At 36.1% G+C, this 6,432-nt stretch overlaps 1 long non-coding RNA gene across 1 annotated transcript; it reads right to left on the bottom strand.

Moving 5' to 3' along the window:
* Nucleotides 1-2,785: 2,785 nt before the first annotated feature.
* LOC143466206 (uncharacterized) lies at nt 2,786-3,490 on the bottom strand. Its single transcript, XR_013118726.1, has 3 exons — nt 3,369-3,490; nt 3,187-3,275; nt 2,786-2,885 (listed from the first exon to the last, which is right to left on the bottom strand). It is a non-coding gene; the product is annotated as an uncharacterized LOC143466206 (long non-coding RNA).
* Between the last annotated feature and the right edge of the window lie 2,942 nt (nt 3,491-6,432).

Raw genomic sequence — 6,432 nt, forward strand, 5'->3', positions numbered from 1 at the left:
AAGCCTGGTTCGAGATTGGAAGGGTCATGGCTCATATAAAATGAAGCCTGGGTCGACATTACAGAAGTCATGGGTTAGGCTATGTAGCCTACGACTGGAAAGACCACAGCTTTTTTTACTAAAGGTTTGATCGACAATAAAGAGGTCATGCTTAAAAGGCTGGTTTGAAATGAAATATATCATGTTTTTTTAATTAAATCCTGTTAAACACTAAGTTTGCGTTGTGCAGTAAATTATCCGACACCTGATCGAACGACACTTAATCGAACGACAGTTTATCGAAAGACACTTAATCGAATGACAGCTGATCGAAACGACACCTGATCGAAACGACAGTTGATCGAACGACACTTTATCGAACCGACAGTTGATCAAACGACACTTTATCGAACCGACAGCTGATCAAAGCGACAGTTGATCGAATCGACTGTTGCTTCTCCCGCACACAGTCATAGCAAAACGTGGCAAACAAAAATTCATAACAAGTCATAACAAAAATTAAAATTTGGTGACTTTTCATAAAAAATGTTCAGCTATCTGTCCATGTTTGTTTGATAAAGTTGGATTTTGTAATTTTTGAGATATTGTGATATTTATATAATTTTGCTCTCTCTCCGCATTGAAGCGTATTACTCATTTACGCACCAATAACTTGACTAACTATTCTTTTCACAGCGGGGGCGCGGCGTAACAAGAAGAATTTATAGAAATGTGTCACTTTTAGAAATACCTAATTTACACTAAATTCACTTTCTTTAGTTTTATAATTATGATATATAGGAAGCCAGATGATGTTTCTACTAACCTGTAATAATCTCATCAGTCTACGACGCATAGGTTTCTAGTAATTAACGATTGCAAATGTGTGTGGGGTTGGCCACACCTAGTTTTTTTAGTAAACTCGCGAGCCTGGTTAGGATGGGGTTAAAAGATCCACAATTTATCGAAACAACTGACGATATGCACTGTTAAAAGAACGACAATTTATTAAAAGAACTGACGACATGCACTGTTAAAAGAACGACAATTTATTAAAAGAACTGACGACATGCACTGTTAAAAGCACGACAACTGACGAAGTGCACATTTCAATCGCATTCATTTAATTACAAGTTGTGTGCAATTGCTCGAAGATAACTTTTTATGTCCATATTCGTTGAGTCATAATTTTCGACTATGCTCTTCAGCCGTTTGTTGACAGCGTCGTAGCGCTTCTTCCGAGGTGGGTCATCGATTCCAGCACTCAATTGCTCAATTAACATTTCGTTGGAACCTTGTTCCCGCTTAATTTTTTTGACGAGTCTGCGAAGCGTCGGATGGGATATTGAGACACGCTTGCTGAACGCATTGTGCCATCCTTCAATGCTATTATTCGTTCGTGGAAGGTCATCTTGAACCCGGTGGAAGACATTCCAACACCGGATAGGAAATAGAGGTTGAGGTTCGATCAACTGTCGTTTTGATCAACTGTCGGTTCGATAAAGTGTCGTTCGATCAACTGTCGGCTCGATTAACTGTCGTTCGATAAAGTGTCTTTCGATCATCTGTCGTTTCGATCAGGTGTCGTTCGATAAAGTGTCTTTCGATAAAGTGTCTTTCGATAAGGTGTCATAGTACCAAATTATCATACATTTCCTATATTACGGAAATTAAGCCCCACAAATTACACACTAAGTTAAATTGAGTGCCACAGGAATGTTGAGTTATGCAAAACCACAATACGTTATGCAAGTACATGATAAAATTATAGTTGAACTACTTATTTGTGGTGTTTCTGATAAAATGCCTGCTACCAATTACTTTTTTTTCCTCACATGTTAATTAGTAATTACCTTATTGTCTTAGTTGTACTTTACAGGTATATAGTGATTTGCTTAGTAAGCTATTGAAGGACATAAAAATGACGTGGTTTAACCATACATTATTACTGCATGTTAGGATTTTTGATGCAGACCATTTCACGGTGCTCCAAGGATTGTGAAATCATTCACGTGACCCACGTTCAATTGGGAAGTCTCCCGACTGCACGAGTTCAAGAAAACACATTTACAGATGAACGTTTTTGTAGTTAGGAAATTGTTTAAAAGTACTTTCTTCAACACCTTCAATTCAATAAATCATTTACAGTGGACGCTTGCCTGACTTATATTTGTACCACAAACAGGTTAAGAACTGGAAAGAATTTTATTACAGTACATGAATTAAATTGTGCAATGTTTGCATAAGAACTGTTCGTTTTCTGCCGGTTCAGCGGAGCAGAATTCGTGGATCCAGCGGCAGCATTGATCACATGCATACTGAAAGATAAATAAGCAAAACAGTTTGATATTGCTGTAATAGAAGCCTGTTATGACATTACATTGAACAACTTCAGGCGAAAACTATTTACCCATGCAGTGCTCCGTGATGTTGTTTTCGAACAATGAACACAAAATTCGTCAAGGTTCTCTTCATCTTAAAACAAAACATGAAGTGAAATAATATTATTTTTCATTGAATTAATGGGACCCCAAATAAATAAAGCATGGACTTCCCACAATGTCTCAGTAGCATATTTCCAAATGCAATGCGTATTGCATTACAATCTGTGGAAGCCTCTCTAAATTCTTGAAATTCATTTTTCATGTATTGCTGGGCAGCCTACATAAACATAACGTAGAAGTAGCTTTTAGTGGATAGGCAATTTCAAGTTTATAATATTTTGTCACAATATACAAGATATGAGTTAGGGGGTTTATCTTGTATGATTGAACACTTACCATGATAGAAAGGGGCCCACAACTGTGGGTATCTTGTTGTATATTGTGGCTGTGTATTACCATTTTTGCATCTTCGTAAGATGCATTGAGTTTATTAAATTTCATGTTGTAAACTTCTGGAAGGATCTATTTACAATTGAAATATATCAGTACAGTATAAATACTTGTACAGTACAGAACCCGAAATGTAAGCTCATGTGAGCCCGAGTGATAGGCGTGATAATATTACAAACATTGAAATTTATTTGTGAAAGCACAAATGTCCTTATTGACTCACTGTCGGCTACATTAAAATCCTATATGTCCACGGTATACCACCTGCATAATTCTTAATAGTAATAAAACTTCTTTGTCAATCACTGGCAAATTTCATGCACCGTTCCATGACAGATTACAAGCCAATGTTTTAATCAGAGCTTCAGCTTACGTTAAATTAGTTGTAATGGTTGGAGCGATGGTATTTTCCCTCCCAAGTGGATCATATATGAAAACCTCAGCGTTAGCAACATCAATTGCCTGCAAATAATGTAATGGTAGCTGCATGGTGATAGTCCTCAGGCAGATAGCTAGTGTTACGAATAATCTTAAAACATTGAATTTGAATCTCACCAAAAACACCCAGTGTGCTCCGGTATTTATGATAGTTATAACTGGTTTCATGAAACGTGCAATTACCTAAAAACAAACTTCATAAACAACATGTCAAAGTAAAAAGAAGCAAATTATGGCTTTAACATACCCATTACCCAGTCACTATTTCTGCCGGTAAATCTTCTTTTGTGAAACCATAAAGTACCATATTGGGATGAAACAGTATTCCAATCCTCATTCTTTGAAAGAAGTTTTTAAACCACATGTGGATTCAAACTTTGGCGAAAGAGGGGCGATTCTGGGTATATTTGCAACCAATAAACATTTATATTCCATTCTTATCCGCAAAGCCTAAACACATTAAACACTTAATTGTTGCAAATTTATCGTTCTTACATGGCAACATAATATGTCTGCGAAGGCACGTCATCCGGTACGGTTTTGGTGGCTTTCACTCCTGTTACGGTGTCGGTGTATTCTACCTCCCATTTTATTGCTCCTGGTGTTCCTTGGTGTAGATGTCATTTTCAGAAAACACCAATGACCGTATAAGCACTAAACTTTGAAAAGTTCCAGCTAGATGTCGAACGTAAGGGGCAAATTTAGGGTTTGCAAGGTTGATATTGTTGGTTATATATAAATACACACAATCAAATGCACTAATAAATACATCTGAACTGTTCTTAAAAACTAAGCTAAGTTTTACATGTCAATACTAGCAGTTTGATTTGCTAAGGTAGTTGTAGTATTGCTTCTAATCAGGAAGAACATCTGAACCAACGTTAAGAACTTATTAATGACCATTTTTATAATATGACCGCATTCTTACAGACTACACATCGTAGGTTTCTATAAATACAGAATAAAAACACTACTAGGATAGAACACAGTGATTTACCTTTGTTGGAACTAGCACCTCTTTTCAGCAAATGCTCCTCAGAGTCAAATGTGCTGTGAAGATGGTTGTTTACTAGCTTCAAAGTGATAAAGAACACGACGATAGCAAAGGAATACCCGATAATAGCATATCCATGTTAATGAGACCGCCTTAAAAATACAATTTTATTTTTTAAGACGTCACATAGAATTGACGTATCTCGGTACTGAACCATTCTGTCCATGACATTCCTTACAACAACAAAGTTAACGAAACTTCGTACCAAGACTTTGTAGTGTAAGTGGGTAAACCTTACAGGCTAAGGTAACATATACCACTTTTTCATTACAAGGATCAATGCAGTGGATGATAAAGTTGAGATGAAAACGTTGATTAAAACGTATATGTAATATTTAATAAAGGTTGAGTTTATTACCACTTTTTACTTTGATTTAAAACAGCGGTTCTCTACCTTTTTAATTTACTTTCCAATTAAAGCCAACCACGAAACTCCAAATTCTCCTCATTAGTTTTATAGTTTTCTAATTAGTTAATTTCTATTTACAGGCTACAATTGATGACTTTTTTGAGTTTCAAAAATTTCTTTAAATAATATCAGCCGAACGATTTACGAAAAGTATAACCGAACGATTTCTTACTACTGAACTATCAACTGACGAAAGTGAAGGAACTTCCAGTGATCATCAAACTACCGTCCATCGCATTATGAAGTAAATACATCCGATTGTCGTTCAGTATGAAAAATTCAAAACTGCACATTTACAAGAAAATATTTTCTTTAGAAACTTTGGCTTTAGCTTGCCACAAGAAATAACTTTTGGATATTCAATGAAAGCGATTGGAATGAGTGAAAAGAGATGAATACCTAACGCTCCACGTTTTGTATTAATGTGTTCCTGTAAGAACCACAATCCTTTCTTTATTGAAAAATAAACCTTTTTTTTTTAAAGTAAAACGAAGAAATTAGTATACACCGATGCTATATCAACTGTAAGTCTGGTTTCGTATTTCAAGAGCACCCTTTATGTTCAAGTTACCCTAGCACCCTGCAAGTTTTACTCTACTATGACGATGTACAATTTATAATTTATAACTTACCTCCAAACCATCGGCCAAAATATTTCGGGATTTATCTTCTAGCCATTGCAAAAACTTCAGATATTATCAAGCATGGTATAGATGTGGTTTTGCAAAAGTTTTACGATGAGTTGCGAGATTTCTGTAGCAAAGATTTTGAGGTCGTTACTTCAAATAACGAATCTCTAAATATCAAAAAATCGTTGGCAGGTAATCTAGCTGAAAGGTCAGCAGCCCATCAAATAATGGAGATAAAAGAAGGTGTGGGTTTCGTCTTCAGGAAGTTTCGTTATTGCTTGACAGCTACGGAGGAAATAAACAAAAACATCGGAAGAAGACTTTATCTTGAGAGATATCGCAACGCACGAAGAGCACTGCAAGGAGTTGACAGAAATTTCAAGGCAGTGGGGGGCAAATATAAGGGCAGCCTTATTCGATATATCGTATTTTAATCCATTTAACTGTTCCCCTCAAGATGTAATGCACATTGTCCTGGAAGGATGTTTGCCGCATGCTATTGTTCCTATGCTTAACTACTCTATACAAGAAACAAATAAGCATTTTCAACGCGAAATGAAAAGATTTCAAGTTTTCCGTGCTGCTATTTCGAGACAGCAAATATAACTTCTCAGATAATGTCTCACCATATCAAAAAAGAGAAAAAACTGTGTCAGTCCGCGTCCAAAATGCTAAAACTGGCAAGAATGCTGCCCTTTGTGCTTCGTGAGTTTGTTGATTGTTTTTGTGACACTTACCAGTGTTTTTTGGCTTTACTGAAAATTATCAACATCATCTCCCAACCTCATTTGCCTTTATTGTTTTCTTCTTATTTCCAGCTATTTAAATTAGCATTTCCAAGTATTAACATCATCTCAAAACAACATTATCTGACTCATGTGCCAACGTAAGCATTTATAGAAACCCTTCGTTCCTCTGGAAGAACATGGGGTATAATATGTAATGAAATGATTGTTTATCGTTCCTTAGCCTGTAAGGGGGACCACTTCAATTACAATGTTTCTCTGTTGAATAGTTTAATGTCCTCGAAGTGAATGAGTCTCAGGTCGTTGTTTCGCTTTTCTTAATCTTAGAATTAATTGTACACCT

This window comes from Clavelina lepadiformis, chromosome 1, assembly GCF_947623445.1.
Source record: "Clavelina lepadiformis chromosome 1, kaClaLepa1.1, whole genome shotgun sequence".
NCBI lineage: Eukaryota > Metazoa > Chordata > Ascidiacea > Aplousobranchia > Clavelinidae > Clavelina > Clavelina lepadiformis.